Below are 17303 nucleotides of genomic sequence, written 5' to 3'. Positions count from 1 at the left end.
ATGGGAACCACATCTTTTAAAATGGGCAGTAAACATGCCTGACCTCTGCTCTGGAGGGACCATCTCCTCTACTATAATGAACTGCAAGAAACTAAGCCCTTCATTATCTCTGTCTCCTAATGCTGTCTGCTACAGAAGCATCTTCAACAAGGTGAAAAAAGGACCACACATTTAGTCAACTCAGTTTTCTCTAATATCTCAAAGATGACTCCTTAAGCCCTAGGTCTTCACAAGGAGTTATCCCTATTTGGGATTCCCTACATTTTTAGCCAAGCTGTCCTGCCTAAGGATGTATACTCACACTCTACATGCCTTTTTCAAGTCTCACACTATGACAACATGAAAGACTCTTCCATAATACCAAGTCTGTCTGCTTTCTGAATTTATCAATACTGAGAAGCACTTCTACATATTAGCCAAAAGATTACCTTTTCTGTCCCCAAAAATGGGGAAAGGAGAAAGAAGAGGGTAGACTTTGTGCCATGAGTTATGGCAAATATTGATTCAAAGATACAAGTTTCTTTTCAAGGTTTTCAACTGCAACATCTGGTTTCTTTACTAACTGCGCTATTAAATAAAACATTTTCTCAAAGATAAGCATTTTTTTCTTGAAGACAGACCATCTAATCATGTCTTCTTCTTTGAAATAATGGTCCACAATTGTTTGCCTAAAGGGGTGTCCACTCTATTTCTGCTGACATGAAGTGGTCTGGCTTATAATAAAGAGTTAGTTTAATGTTCATAAAGTCTGGAGTCAGCTCCTTTTAATTATTTTCATCAAGAAATGTTGTATGATATTGGTTCCCACTCTCCCCTCAGGTTCCAATACAATGTTAACTTTTGTGTTTGACAGATCACCTCTTAGACAATCCCCCCCCCCCAAAAAAAAGTGATTCATTCCAAGGGGCCAAAGTGGATCAGATTGGGATGTGGATTTTTAGTCAAATATGATCAACATAAAATATGGATTATTTAAATCTATTACTGGACTATTATATTTGCACTATTCAATAAAGGTCAGCAAGTTGATCTTGGCCAATGATATAAGGAAACTTCACTCTTATTCTCTGGAACATAACATGTGCTTGCACTTTTGATTGGGCAAATCTTTATACTTGAATCACATTGCAGCCCTCAGGATGTAGGAATGAAGTTAAAGTGAAAAATCTTTAATTCCAGTTTAATTCTGATTTGTGGAACTAAGATATGACTGATAGCCAATGAAAAGTTTTAGAAATATCTTGGAAGAGGTAGAGTTAATTACTTATAACAGACCTTCATTGTATTGCAGCCTTTATGATACTTTTTCTGTGGGTTCATATAAACTTAAGGATTAGGTAGCTAGTTGGAGAGACCATGTAACGTAGATGATAAGAGGCTACCTCTGCTCAAATCCCAACCTTGCCCTTACTAGTTACTTTGGAAGATGTATTCTGTGAGCCTTAGTCATTTCATACCAACAATGAACATAACAGCACAATACATTTTAGAAGAACTTGTTAAAATAACATATACAAACTACTTGGCACCCTGAATGCCATGTGATGCCCATGATACATGACAAATACACTTACATTTTTAGTAAATTACACATAGTTCAATCCATACAGTAGGTTACATCACTCACAAAAGAATATATTTAAAGTATTCATTTGAAAGAGTTACAGAGAGAGGGAATCTTCCAATTCCATTTGCTAGTTCACTCCTCAAATGGCCACAACAACCAGAACTGAACCAGACCAAAGACAGGAGCCAGGAGATTCTTCCAGGTGTCCTACATGGGTGACAGGGAGCCAAGTGCTGAGCCACTTTATGCTGGGACTTGGCTTGGAAGTAAAGTAGCTGGGGCTCAAACCAGTACCCATATGGGATGCCGGGATCTCAGGTGGCAGCTTAACCCACTATATGACAACACCAGCCCCAAAATCTTGACTTGCTCCTAAAAGCTTTGCATAAGTCCTTAAGCAGAGATTTCTAAGCCATTTAGATACACTCACAATTACATTACAGATCCTAAAGCCCTGATTTGAGGTGACTGAGTAAAAGAAGTCTGATCGAAAACTAAGCATGCATAGCTATTGTTTACTTTGGGCCAGAACAATCTTAAAGCAATTTCTGAGGTTTTATCAACAAATTGGGCATAGGTAAGTAACATGGGAAGATAATTGTCCACTAGGTCCCCTATAATTTCGGCCCATCTTGTATACAGAAACACTGATTATCTTTAAACTGAACTATCTCTATTGAAAACTCTCTATGAAATTGTCCTAAACAGTCAGTAAATAACTTGGTATGTGCCTGTGAATTCTGATGGGTGAGACTTTGCAGACTAAAAAACAAAACTCCATGCCACTTTCTCCCAGACCTGATTGTAGAAAGGGATTGTACCCCGTCAGATGGCAGAGTTACAGTGAGCTGCTCATGTCAACCCCGGAACCTGCACTTGCATTCTGCAGGGAACAACCTATGAGAATTCCCAAGCCTGGCAAGGACAGCTTTTGCAAGAGGGCCTTGCTGACCTCTCGGCTGCATTCCCAAGTATTAAAATCCAGTTTTACAGTTCAAATCACGTTGTTAGTGCTGTTTTGTCATTGTCCCGTTTCGCCATTGTGCTTATTTGTGTCCCGACAGCATTTGCAAAGTGGTGAGGACCAGAAAGGATGGGAAACAAATGCTCCTTCTTCCCACAGAAGATACTTTATAGACCCATTTGCTCTTTATGAGGAAGAAAATTACTTTCAAGATTTCTTGGTTCTCTAAGATTTTTTTTAATTGCTTCTTGTTACTTTTTACAAGTGTTTTGCATAGCAAAGATGAATCAATGAAGAAAATAATCAAGAAGACAATAAAGAGCTAATATTTAATATTTTGGGTCCTTATCTCCATTAGCTAGTTTAATAGTCAATTCAGCCAAGCATTAGTACATCGATTTAAAGAACAAAACAGCAAAAGCTCAGGAATATTAGGTAATGTGCCAAAGTCATGTAACTACTTAGGGAAAACCTAGAATTGAAAATGATTTCTGAGCCCAAACCTCCGGCTATTTCTACAATCGCATAAATGCATTTTGTAAACCATAATATAAAATATCCCAGGAAGGTGGCTCTCAGGAGAATATCTTTGGAGAATTTTTCAGGAAACAGAGAAGGGAGATTTGGAACTGGCTTAAGGGATAAAATGATCTCTGACAGATATACAGCTACCTTGGCCTCCCTACAGATAAAGGAGTATTCAAACTCCATAGCAAATCCAGTTAACAAAAACATTCCAGACCATGGCCAGTTTTTCCCTCAAGCCAACCAATCCTCACTAAAAGAACTCCAGGGGCTTGTCGGGTGACCTCAACTTTCTAACCCACAACAGAAAAAGCAAAAGCTAGGGCCAGAGACAGGTAGGAGAGTGTCTGGGGCAGTATTATTCCTAGATCTTTTTACCAGGCACTGAGGATGTTACACAACCCTGCAGTTAACAATATTTAATCACTACCTAGCAGGGTTCTAGGGATCACTAACATACAGATAATTGTTCAGATGCTCTCTCATCAACAGCAAAGCAGTAAAAAAAAAAGAAAAAAGAAAAGAAATGATGAGAAGAAGACAATGAACAAGGTTCTAAATAGAGGTGTTGGGACTAGGGTGGGAGTGAGGTGGGCGGCTAGCATTCAGGGGCAGAAGTCAGGGAGACACAGAGATATTTTTTCTTTTTCCCAGTGTGCAACTTAAGATGTCAGCGGAAGACTGTCCATTATCCCCAAGACCTCTGCTGTATTCACTGTCTGACTTTCCACCAGCAGAGCCCACAGCCCAGAGCCCAGGAGGTTATTAAGGAAAAGTAACGGTTTCAGGCCACAGTTCCACGCCAGTCTGGAAAGCATTTCTGGGGATTCTTCCTTCCAAAATTATGGATCCCTAGAGCTTAATGTTCTCCAAAAATTGGTGAAGGGATTATGAAATGTACATAACACAAAATGCTTCACCTGACTTCCAAGCTCTAGTTAGTTGTGGTATTTGTTGAGCAGTTACTATGTGCCGGGCATTCTGCTACACGTTTCTTGTGTTACACAAAAGTATCTACTCTTCTCCTTAAAGACTCAACAACATAGGACCTTTCTCATTTTTCAGATAAACTGTCAGGTTACTAAGTGGACAAAGACCTGGCTGGTGGTGTGACTTGGCTTCAAACCCAGGTTCTTTGATTGTGAAGCCAGTGCATGTCCCACTGAAGCAACAGGCTCCTGAAGGCGGGGAGTGGGGTTCAAGGGAGACAGGGAGCTGGGATAATCTTTTTTTCTTTAAGCAATTCTTTAAGTCAAATAAATTAATGAATGCATTTGTAGTGTATCCTTTCAAGCATCAATGGGCAGATCAGATGTTTTTAAGAGCAATAAGGCGTAGGGCCAGCCAAGGTTGGGGGTTGAATCTTGGAATGAATCAGCTGCACCCAAAAAGACAAAGAGAAAAATAATCTTTTCCCTCAAATCCTCTGCCCCGACACAGGGAATAAACAGCCCTCTCCTCAAGGAGGTTGGCAAGGACTTATGGAAGAGATGATGAGTCCCTTCCACACAGTTGCTTGAGCCTTCCCTTAATGGGAGAGTGGTACCTACCCAACCTGTTTCTTAGCAGTCAATAGAGGGCGAGGTTATGGGTGTAGGGTTTCAGGCCCAGGTGACTCTCCCACCTTCCTTCCTATCTTGGATGATTATCCCAAGCATATCCCAGAGTTGTTCCCAGAGTCACACAAGGAGTCAGAAGCCCTTTCAGAAATGAACACAGCCTTATCTTCCATTGTTCCAGTCTTACCAAACTTAACCCTCATTTCCAAGCATACAGTTTTCAATTCCTCAAGCTTTGTACATACTGTTTCTTTCAACTGACTGCTCAAATTCTCCCTCTCTCTTAAATGAAATGCCAACACATTCATCTTTGTTATAAGCATCAAGCCATCAGTCTTATTACAACAAATGCTGGACTAAAGAACGTGATTTAGACCTGTGACCCCCACCTCAACTTTGGGATGCACCCAAGGGTAGAATCAGATACAACTCAAAAAACTAATCAGATTGAATGAAGAATGTAGAAAATGACTTTATTATTAAACTCTGTGGTGGGGAATACCAAGCTGATTAAATTTTACAATTGCATTTGCTCTGATAAGTATAGACTGGGGATCATTTGCAAGCTGACTTTTTTCACATATATTAAACCTACAAATGCGGCAGCTTTGGGTCTGCTAATTAACTCATACACGAATTTTTACTAGGAAATTTATGACTGACCTATTGCTTTATAGTTTTAATATATTTAAGAATAATATCTTTGAAAATATATAACTGATATTATGAGTGAATTTTACACTGAATGCTGTATTCAAAAGTTTAAAATAACAGCTAACATTTACTTACACTTACTGAATGCCAGATATGGTTCTACGTACTTCAAAGAGATAAATTCATTTATTTCTATCCATTATGTTATTTATTCCTATGAGTTTGGTACTCTTCTTACCCCAGGTTATAGTTCAGGGAGCCAAGTACAAAAGAGGTCAAATACATTGCCCAAAAACATACAAAACTGTGATTATAAAATCCAAAGATGCCCAAGTCTATATTAATGCCAAATTTACAATGGAATACTATTAAACTGTAAAAAAAAGGAAACGCTATCATTTGAATTAAAATGGCTGAAACTAGAGGATATTGAGTTAAATAAGTCAAACTCAGAACAACAATTACTGCATTTTCTCTCTTACATGTGGGGGATAATTTTAAAAATATCAAAAAGCACAAACAAAAAAGAAAAACGCCTGTACCAGTTTTGCTGCAAATATATTGTTTTGTTATACTTTGCTTTTAATCCTTGTCAAATTGTTAAGAAAGATATATTACTATGGTTTTAATTATCTGCAGCTATTTTAAAATTTACTATATATGAGTGAAATTGACAGTTTTCATTGGGTTATTTTCTATGTCACTTGCCCATATTCCTGAACTGTGGTTTTTTTTTTGGTTTTTTTTTTTTTTTTTTTTTTTAGTTTTTATTTGTAGAACTCTATTTAGTGTAGCACTAACCCTTTAACTATAATGTAATTTTTAAAATGTTGTATCAGGGCCGGTGCAGCAGGTAAAGCTGCCGCTTGCAGTGCCAGCACCCCACCTGGGCACCAGTTTGATTCCTGGCTGCCCCACTTCCAATCCAGCTCTCTGCTATGCCTAGGAAAGCAGTAGAAGATGGCCCAAGTCCTTGGGCCCCTGCACCCGCGTGGGAGACCCGGAAGAAGCTCCTGGCTCCTGGCTACAGATAGGTGCACTGGCCATTCTGGCCAATTGGGGAGTAAACCAGCAGATGGAAGTCCTCTTTCTTTTTCTCCCTCTCCGTCTCTCTGTGTCTAACTCTTTCAAATAAATAAATAGATCTTTTTAAAAAATGTTATCTCAAAAAATAAAAAAATGAAAAAACTTTCAAGTGCATTAACATTTATCCATTCTTTACTAATTGTGGGGAGTTCTGTACCTGATAATACAGGTGACAAAAATGAGTAAAACACAGTTCTGCTTTGAAGGAACTCACAATCAAGTGCTAGAGCTGAAGCTTCTAACAATAGCTTCTTCTTTCTTCTTGTTCTAACACCCGGCTGCCTCCCACCTGCTCTAGCCCTTCTGACCTTAACATCACTCCCAATAATTGGCTCATTTGATAGGATTATTATTGTTGGGGAAACATAACAATATAGAAAGAACCATATTATTATTATACTGCTACTATTATACTACCCATTTCAGTGTAAATTCTCATGCAGCCCACACTTATTTACTGCCCATGTTCGTCAGAGTTCATCAGTTCCCAATAACTTCCAAGCAGAAAATTCAGTGACATTTAAATAAGTCGTGTCACAAACGGCAGAGCCAGGAGTTACCTGACTATAAAAGCCAAAATTTTTCCATCGACTGTGAGGTCTCTACTTTCTACAATTTTTAAGTATCCAGTCCTTTTTTCCCCTGTACATGACCTGGATTTTGAATTTCTGCATCTTTTCTTTCCTCAGAGAACATGTTGAAACAATGCCTATGTTACCCTGACTTAGAATTTTCCAACTTTACAATGGTGCAACAAGATATTCATATTTGAGTAGAAACCGTACTTCAAATATAGAATTTTTATCTTTTCCCAGACTAGCAGTATGAGGCATGACACTCTCGGATACCCCACTATTGGAGACAACAAGAGTTCTGAGCACATTTAAGACAGACTAGGCTGAGCTATGATGCTTGGTACACTGGGTTTGTAAAATGCATTTTCAACTTAGCATACTTTCAACTCATGATGGTTGTGTCAAGATGTGATCCCATGTTAAACTTGGAGCGTAAGTATATAACATTGGATTCATTTGACAAAGAAGAAAACTGGAAGGTTTCCTTTGCCTGACTTCCTGTTAAGGGCTGGAACAAACTAGCAGCAGCCAGACCTTGTCTTCAGTCTGAGGGCCTCTCTGACCCCACTGGAGATTTCCAGAACCAAATCCACTTACTACGTGGCAGGAAGCCTGAACCAGAACCTGAATCTGTGTTAGGAGCATGTGCCTTACTACATCAGGGCTGCTATAACAAAAATAACATAGCTTAAGTAGCTTAAAAACAACTGAAATTTATTTCTACTCTTCTGCAGGCTGAGAAGACCAAGATCAAGCACCTGCATATTTGGTGTCTGGTGAACACCTGCTTTCTCCTCACTGATGGAACCTTCTCATTCTGCCTTTTCAAGGTAGGAGGGGCACATGATCTTCCTTAGGCCTCTTCTGTAAGGGCACTAATCTCATCCATGAAGGTTCTAATCTCATGGCCTAATCACCTCCTCCAAAGGCCACAACTCCTAGTGCCATCACCTTGGGGTTATGGTTTCAACATATGTATTTGGAGGGGAAATATCCAGACTATAGCAGGCTCAATGGGCCTAAGAGGGTGGAATGGCTCTAGGATCATTCCTCTGCCCCCAGCATGGAACCTGGTCCCACACCTCTCAGCTCTGGATCACAGGACCACATAGCAGCCTTACTCGCTTTGCTTCTCTCTCTTGCCCCTTCATAGGATGTATTTGCAATCACCACTCCCTCCTTGAGGGAGCTGAGGTAAGGCAACATGGTATGAGGCCAACCCACCAGACCCACCCTCCTATCGTGTACAGTGCCATAGTCTGGCTTTCGGTTTTTGGATGTTCACTACCAATCTCCATGTCATTTCCTATTTCAACAACGTGTTCCTAAGCCAGGAACAGCAAAAGTTATTCTATCCAAATTTCCCACTTAAATATGAAAGTATTAGGCTACAAAATCCTTTGTCATTTTTTTAAAGATTTATTTTATTTATTTGAAAGGCAGAGTTACAGAGAGAGACAGAGAGAGAAAGAGGTCTTTTATATGGTGGTTCACTCCCCAGATGGCCGCAATGGCCAGAGCTGAGCCAATCCGAAGCCAGGAGCCAGGAGCTTCTTCCAGATCTTCCATGCAGGTGCAGGGGCCCAAAAACCTAGGCCATATTCCGCTGCTTTCCAAGGAGCATTAGCAGGGAGCTGATCAGAAGTAAAACAGCTAGGACTTGAACCGGCATCCATATGGGATGCCAAAGCTTCAGGCCTGGGCCTTAACCCACTGTGCTACAGGGCCAGTCACATTCTTAACAGCATTTACCCTAAATTAGAGCTGAAAGCAGAGACTAGCTGTGCACATTCAGACTGAACAACTGTTTTTCTGAAGAAGTATGCAGTCACTTCTTGTATGAGGAGTTAGAGAATTATACTTTTACACCTGTCTTGAGCCTGAACCCAACAGAATGAATTCTGTGTTTCACCATGACCTGTAGGATGTTGGAGTTCTGATGTGTATTATTTGCACTCATAATCCTCATGAGTTTGTGTGTTTCCATACACATATGCACACACACACATCTCAAATGCTTCTCAGAACACATATAATAATTAGACCCAGCATTCATAAAGTTATATGACTGCGGAAGGCACTTTTAATGCACTATTCCCAATTAGCCCTCAGAATGACATAATTGTCCCCAAATTAAAATAAAGAATCTGTGGCACAGCAAGGTCAAGTTGCTTCCTAATGTAGCACATAATGCACCCCAAGTTAGAGTTGGGGCAGGGATTCAAATATAAGTCTGTGCTTTTGAGCACCATAGTGTGATGTTAATTTGTCAGTCAACTTGCAAAGGGTTGTTTTTTCTAAGTCGAAAATATAGTAGAAAACTGCAAGGGAATCAACCTTGATTGAAGTCTTACTATGTACCTGACACAGTATTCAACATTTTATATGCTTTGAACAATTTAAACTTGCAGGATATCAGGTGCTTACTATATCCAGGTAGCCAGTGTTCACAAAGTTTGTAACCTACTATAAAGGGGTGAATTGAGGTTCATACCCATGAGGAAGGTGCTATAACTTTGAAGCTGACTTTATGCTTAGGAAGTTATCAGGTGAAAGAAACCCTCTGCTCCCATATATCTTCCACAACCACCTCTGGAATTTTGTGCTTTGATTCAATCGCATGACATACACTTTGTCTTGTTATTTCTATAACAAGTGACTAAACTATGAACTTTTTGACAGTATACATCATTTCAACAATTCTTTGTTTATCATCTGAAACTGATTGGAAGAACAAATCAAGGAATGTGTTTCTGGGAAGCATTAACATTGTCAATCCCAATACCTTTACGTAAGTTTTCATTAAACGGATTCCCTTGTTACTTTTATCAAGTTCATTTCGCATTCCTCATAAGATCAGTTCATCAACACCTCCCAGATCCCTTGAATCAGAATCTCAGAACTGAATCTCAGAGGTTTGTGATTTAAAAGGTTATGACTTCAAAGTTTGTGACTCAGTTGTGGAGCAAATCAGCTCAGCTCAGCAAGAACCTTTTGGGAAATGTGAACTGGGGTAAACCTGGGGCCACCTGTCCTTGGTAGTGCATTTAAAAAGGATAAAGGGGAATAGGAGGAACCTCCACACCAATGTTGATTCCATACCCAGGTTGATCAGTTGTTTGAAAACTGGTAAAATGCATTGATTTCTTCTCTTTCAATCCTAATTGACATGTATTTGATTTTTAAATTAATTGTGATTTTATGAAAGCAGAAAATATATAGTTAAAATATCAAATAGTTCTAATCAGCTTAGGGAGAAAATAGTGCCCTCCACTTCATCTTACGTATTTTCCCAAAAAGGGGACCACTTTGAACTTTCAAAAATTACTTCCTCTGAGGCTGGTAATTTGGTGTAGTGGGTGAAGCTACCACCTGCAGTGCCAGCATCCAATATGGGCATTGGTTCAAGCCCTAGCTGCTCCACTTCTGGTCCAGCTCTCTGCTATGGCCTGGGAAATCAGTAGAAGATGGCCCAAGTCCTTGGGTCCCTGCACCCATGTGGGAGATCCAGAAGAAGTTCTAGGCTCCTGGCTTCAGATCTGCCCAGCTCTGGCCATTGTAGCCATCTGGGGAGTGAGCCAGAAATGGAAGACCTCTCTCCTCCCTCCCCCCCCCCCTCCCTCTCTCTCTCTCTCTCTCTCTCTGCCTTGCAAATAAATAATCTTTAAAAATTTTATTTCCTCAGTTTATCTCCATTTCTTAAAGAACACTTGTATTTACTCTTAAATAATTACTCTAACATTTCATTAGTCCTATTTTAGTGAGCATTTTTGCTCTCTTATCCTCTCTATTTCCCAATCCCCGTTTATCATATTATTCTCATTACTATATATTGTGAATACTGCACAGTGCTCAGTCAAGTAGCATTCTGTGTCTACACATCTTGTGTCACACAGCTCTTTGTTTTTCCTGGAGCTAACAAATTTATTATCATTTTAAACTATATTTGCTTACTCAAATCTCTAGTTAAATCAGACTTTTCCTATCAAAATAGATGAAATATGACCTTTAATCTATTTTGCACACGGTCTAGTCCATTAGACAATTTGTCACTTCCTTTTTATATGTACGTAATCCTACATGGCTTTTCCATCCACATGCTCCAATCTACACACATTGGTTTCTGGACTTCAGTTATTTTGCAACTTTCCTCTGCAAATTTCCTTTCCTTATCTATGTTGGCTCCAAGTTCTTGTAGTTTTGGCTTTCTTTATTTTCTGTTAGTGGAAAACATACTCTAGTAGCTTACTGAGAAACAGTGCATTAAAACCAGCTTTTTGAAATGTTGCATATGTGAAAACATCTTTAACCTACCATCACATTTGCTTTGTAATATAGAATGAAAATCATTCACTTCAAAATTTTGAAGGCACCTTTGTCCTCTATCTTCCAATGAACCTATTAGAAAATCGACTAGCAGGTGGCATTCTGATGGCTGATCCAGTCTACGTACAACTCTATTTATTTTCCATTCCTGGAAAATGCTTAAAGCTTACTTTTATTCCAAATATGTCCCAGTATGGTTACTTAGTGGGTCCTTTCAATTTGAATATATTTGTCACTTGCTACTCTTGTTTTGTCTCTTAGATCTTTTTTTTTCTTTCCTTGTTTTATAATTTCTATTGATTTGTCCATCAACTTCTTTATCCTATTTCTCTTTCTGTTCAACTTCTATTTTGTGCTTTTTGGATACCATGATTATCCAATGATATCAGTGATATCTTAAAATTTAAAATATATCTTTTTGAATCTTTTGTTTATTTTAGACACACACACACACACACACAGAGAGAGAGAGAGAGAGAGAGAGAGAGAGAGAAACAGGTAGGAAGTTCATATCTGTTGTATCACCACTCAAATGCCTGCAATAGCCAGGGTTAGGCCAGGATGAAGCTGGGACTGGGAACTTGATTAAGGTCTTTTACATGGGTGGCAGAGCCCCATCATCGCTGCCTACCAGGATCTGCATTAACAGGAAGCTGGAATCTGGCAGAACAAGGACTCAACCCAGGCACTTTCATGTGGTATGTGAACGTCCCAATTTGCAGCTTAACTGCTAAGCCAAATGCCCACTTGCTATTATATTTTTAATTTCCAAGACTTCCATCTCATTCCCAGATTATCCTCTTTAAAGCCACTTACTACAGAATTCAGGTACCTATTAGTTTTCTCAAAGATAAGCATTTCTTTTTCTTATTTTTCTTGTGCTGTAACTTTAAGAAAATGGCTTAAAAATCTTATTTCAAAATTTTGAAACCAAAATCAATCTCTTTTAATTCTACATGTGCAAAAGGAATTTAGAAAAAGAAGTCACGTTTTCATACTTATGTATGACCTTTTTTTTTTACAACTATAATCACACACAGCTTTATAAATGCCCTATGAAAAGAGGGAACCATTGTATTATTACCACAGAAAGCTGAAGTGATTCAAATTTACTAGCACCAGAAGTAGACACCAGGTGTTGTAAGTTTCCATTTAAGAAACCTTGCCTTAATTAGACAAACGATTTGCAAAGATTATTCATTAATACTGTCACCTACAATGAAAGAAATCACTGAGCCTCATCTCAGATCCATTGAATCAGAAAGCTCTTAAGACTCAGAAATCTATTTTTGTGTGTTTATTTTTAAGTTGCCCAGATGACTGCAAGACCAAGCTGGCAAAATATTGCATAAATATATTGTTGTGCCCTTAACCCTCCTCAGGTGATGGTGACTGAACCTTTTGATCTGTTTCTCACCATAATATTCCCTCTAGACTAGCTTGTTTGCAACTTGGAACACAGAAAAGATTGCAGCTATGTCAAAGGTCTATTGCATCAGTTTGTTATTGGATGGACCCATAAAACTACACCAGTCTCCTTTGCCTTACATTGTATTTGTCTCAGGCCACGAATGAAAGCCTTTATCTAATATGACTACATTTCGTTTTTCTTTGTTCAGCCTAATCTGAGGCCATTATTTTCCCTTACATTCATAAAGACCATCCCAACATAAAGAACATTTTTTTTTTGTTCTAAGCCACAATGGACTACCTGCCTTCACCCCACCATGACTCATGTGGTCATATCTCCTTATCTTTCCACATATTGCAACAATTAATGCTATTACTACACTCTCCACTGTGCTGTATCTATCCAAAACATCCACAAGAATACATGGGACAGTCCAGGGGAAAGAGTTCCAATGTGACACATTTGCTATTTTCTGCTTTCTGTCCCCTCGACCCCCACACACCAATCTCTAGCCGTGTCTGTGCAGTTCAAATATGACACTCACCAAAAAGTCCCTGCCTGTTTTATCTTATTACAATCACTTAAAGTCACTGGCCTTAAGATAAACACACAAGGAGACTAATTCTAACACAACTGAAGAGCACCAATTTTATTCCCTCAGCCTTGCAAGTGCTGGGAATATTAAGACATTTAAGTATTAATCTAATCTTGAAATTCCATTTTCAGTGAAAAATGACAGCAGATTTAATGGTTCAGAATCATATCCTTAGTTACTTAGAACAATAATCAGGGAATTTTCTAGAAAAATTAAGTGCTTTTATGGCAAACAGATCTGCCCTGTCTCTTCTCTTTGCAAACAGAGAGTCAAGTATATGAGTAACCTAATGTCAGCCCCTCATGCACTCACCAGGCAAAATTCCAAGGACACGAAGTCAAAGTTGTCATCATATGATACACAACTGAATTACACTTTCCTTTGCCACACATAAAAGGGGGCAAAGGTGGAAAATAGGCTGGGCTTAGAAATAAAAAATGACACTGTCATATTGTAGGGAGTTTGAACTAGAATAGGGTCATCATGAAACGACATTTTCAATGACCAATTGAGTCAACAAAAACAAAAGATAGTATTTGTAAAACCATGGTCTCTTGAAAAGCATTTAAATGAATTGCCTAGAGTGTTTGTGTGTTCATAAATGTTTATTCTCAGAAACGTGGGTGAGGTCTCTCTGGACAGATACTCAAATATCACAGCACACAGTAACTTACAGGCCTAGGTACAGCCAAAAGCAAAACTTGTAGCTCTCTTTGTAGGCCAAATTCCAAGGCTAAGAAGCCTTGAGAATATGTCTAAATGTCCCTTCCTCTGAGAATAAAGGCTCTAGGAGGACACAGTCATATAACCCAGAGATCATGTACAGAAATACCCCCAGGAGCCTGGAGTAGTCACACAGGCTGCTTACAGGAGACTTCAAGATCGTGGTCGGCAGCAATGCAGGATTAACTAGTTTGGAAGATCTTGAAGTGCTATGAGCTAACCTCTGGGTCACAAACTTGAGGATTATTAGGAAGTGAGCCCCATTGTCTACTTGGTTTCATCTTTCTGGCACAGGTTTAGCCCCTTCCATGTGTAATTAGTAAAACTAGTTCAGCACCAGACACGTGTGATTTTCTAACAACCTACAGAATTATTATCAACCAGAAATGACATATACACAGGAATTTGAATGACAGCCAGTACTGAGATCTTCAACAAGGGTTTATAGGACCCAATCAATATTAAGCACTTGCATAGTTAAACTCCCAAATTAATAATTAAGTAGCTTACAATTGAATATCATTATATGGTTATAAAATATATATTTAGCATTGATAGCATTCTATGTTCTGCCACTTGATCCTCTTTTCTATATAACCTGATTGCTAATTCCATTTTACACATGGGCAAGTTGAGTGAGGTTCAGGGAAGCTAAAGGAAGAATCTGAGATCACATATCTGAGAGTTGAGATTCCAATCTAACGTTTTTTCACCTCAAAATCAAAGTGTTTTTTTCTTCAACAAAGAAAAATTTGACTTGAGTCAATTGTAAATTTTTCTTTCTTCACTTATCATGTCACGTCACATGATAACGGTGGTTTATCTACTTCACAATTTAAGTATTCAAGGTCAGAGGAGACCATTCACTCATCCAACAAGCAGCCCCACTAACGTTGCCTTAAAGTCATGAGCAAAAACAACCAATGTCCTGGACTGGCTCAGGCCTCCCCTCTTACTGCAATGTTAGTGCTGACTCCTCTGAGAGTTAACATCCTACAGAATGCAAAGCTGTTCAAAGTTTCTCCAACATGGGTTGCAAGTCTCACACTCTAAATACACTTACCCAACAGCAAATATGGAAACCGAAATCCTTTCATGTGAAATCCTGACTCTACCCATCCCTGATAGAAAGTGGCCTTGGGGTGCCTGTCCTGAAATAAATGAGGTTGGATCAACACATCAGCCTTTTCTGGGCAGAGCTATTCCTCCCTTTGAGATTTAGTGTGCAGCACTGAGAGCATGAATCTTGGATGCTGTTTCAGAAGGAAGCATGACCCATTTATTCTTGGGCTGAAATTGGCAGGCTTTACATTTTGGAGAACTTTTAATAGGACTAGCAGAGGAACCAGCGTTAGAGATTATTTTCTCAGTGTGGGGTTAGATGTGTAATGCATATGTTTGCCCTAAGCCACATACAGTTAGACTTTGTTAAAATGCCTTTCTCCTCGACTATTAACATTTTTCTATGCCTATTGTTCATTTGCAACAGTCCCAGCCAAAAGTTTATAAAGCTATGTTCCCCCACAGACCATTATCTTGTGATAATTAATTAGCGAAATCTATATCTCAAGTATGAAACTCCAAGCTGTAGTTACTCAGTTTGGCTGAAAAATCTGTTTTTCTAATTATTGACTACTTTCTGCTACTTTAAGTCCACCACCTAAGTTCTTGGACAGAGCTAGCTTCTGGGAGCTGGGGAGGTCTCCAATAGCAACACAGTTCCACCTTGAATGGTGGAGTGGGAGGAAGGGACCACAGCTGTGAGAGTCACTGAGGATTTGAGAGGAAGTAACAGGAAGAAAGACGGGAGATTTGTAGGACAGAGTTAAAAAAGAAAAAGACTAAGTCCCTTTCACAACAGTTCAGTGGAGGTGCAAGCCTTTAAGATTACTAATGCACTTAAATACTATGGAAAGAACTATAGTCTTAAAAGGGTGTGTAGCAAGGGGATAATGATTTAGACTCATCTACAGAGAAAAATGAGAATATATATTGTTTTTGTGTTTCATGTTCCTCTTTGGTTTTACTTCTGAATTCCTGGAGCTAATTAAATTTTTATTTCCAATGTGCTAAGAATTAGACTCTGATAAGCAGATTGCTTTCTTATTACTGACAGTAATATTCAGTATTCATAAGTTACATCACATAACTCTGTCCCTCTTTGGGGTTAAAGACAAACAAGTATAGATATACATACCACATGCTTGCATTAATACACACATATTCATTCATATATACATTAATTTATAAACTTGCCCAGATGTTTACCTTAATTATAATGGTTTTTGTAAGGGTAACAGGGACCAGGGACAATCACTAATGCTCCTTAAGCAGAAATCATGCTGCAAGTTCTGAGCTGTGAATTCAGTATATGCTGTCTCTTTGCACCTTCTTCACAACCAAAGAAGAAAGAATGATTTCCCCAGATGACAGGTCAGAATATTGAAGCCCAGAGGGGCTAAGTGTGAACAAGGTCAAATTCCCAGTGTGTGCTAGATAGGACTTAAACAAAAACCTATCCAGAAGAAAACCCAGTCTCTCTCTCCTAAAACACGTTTCTTAGAAATAGTGGCACAGCACATATATGCAGGCATAATTTGTTCTTAAAAGCACATTTCTACTTTTAATTCCTTATTATGAATTTCGATTTTTAACTCCCAAGACCAAAGTAGTGTTGCTGTAAGACATTTAATACCTGGCAAAGGTATTTATAGCAGCCACTGTAGGCCAGGACTTAAAATTAAGCAGAAGGACTTTGAGGGGCCTGAAAAGCAATAAAGACAGGGAAAGAAGGGTAGAAAAACCATATGCTGTACAAGACGAGTTGGGGACCAAGGCAATGGAATTTCTCTTGCTAACAGCAATGGTTTTGAGAATTCATCTCTCTCTGCTGTGTGTAGTGCTTTCCCTAGGACACCTGCACCAACCACTTGCCAACCAGGCTCTGAACTCCAGAGATTTCCTAAGTTCACAACTTAACTACCACAGCCAGTTCTTCCAGTAAGTTCATAATTGGGTTTACTAGTGATAATATACCTAGTGAAGACTTAAAAGTTACCCCTTTTCTACCTCCCTCTCAGATTTCTTTAGCTTTTGATAGCATCTTGAATTCTTTAATCAAGACAAATAACTCAGCTGGTAGCCATTTTAGGCAGCATGCTGAAAATTCTGTCACCAATTATACTTTAAATCTTTCTCAAATTTTATTATTCTTGCACCACCAGTATGATTTTGCCATATTCTCTTATTAGTCTATTATAGGTTTCATGCTTTTATTTACTATTTTTATATTGACTTCTTTTTTACTCATATATATCT

Source organism: Lepus europaeus, chromosome 12 (genome assembly GCF_033115175.1).
Source record: "Lepus europaeus isolate LE1 chromosome 12, mLepTim1.pri, whole genome shotgun sequence".
In the NCBI taxonomy this organism is placed as follows: domain Eukaryota; kingdom Metazoa; phylum Chordata; class Mammalia; order Lagomorpha; family Leporidae; genus Lepus; species Lepus europaeus.
Note: the sequence above shows the minus strand (reverse complement) of the source record.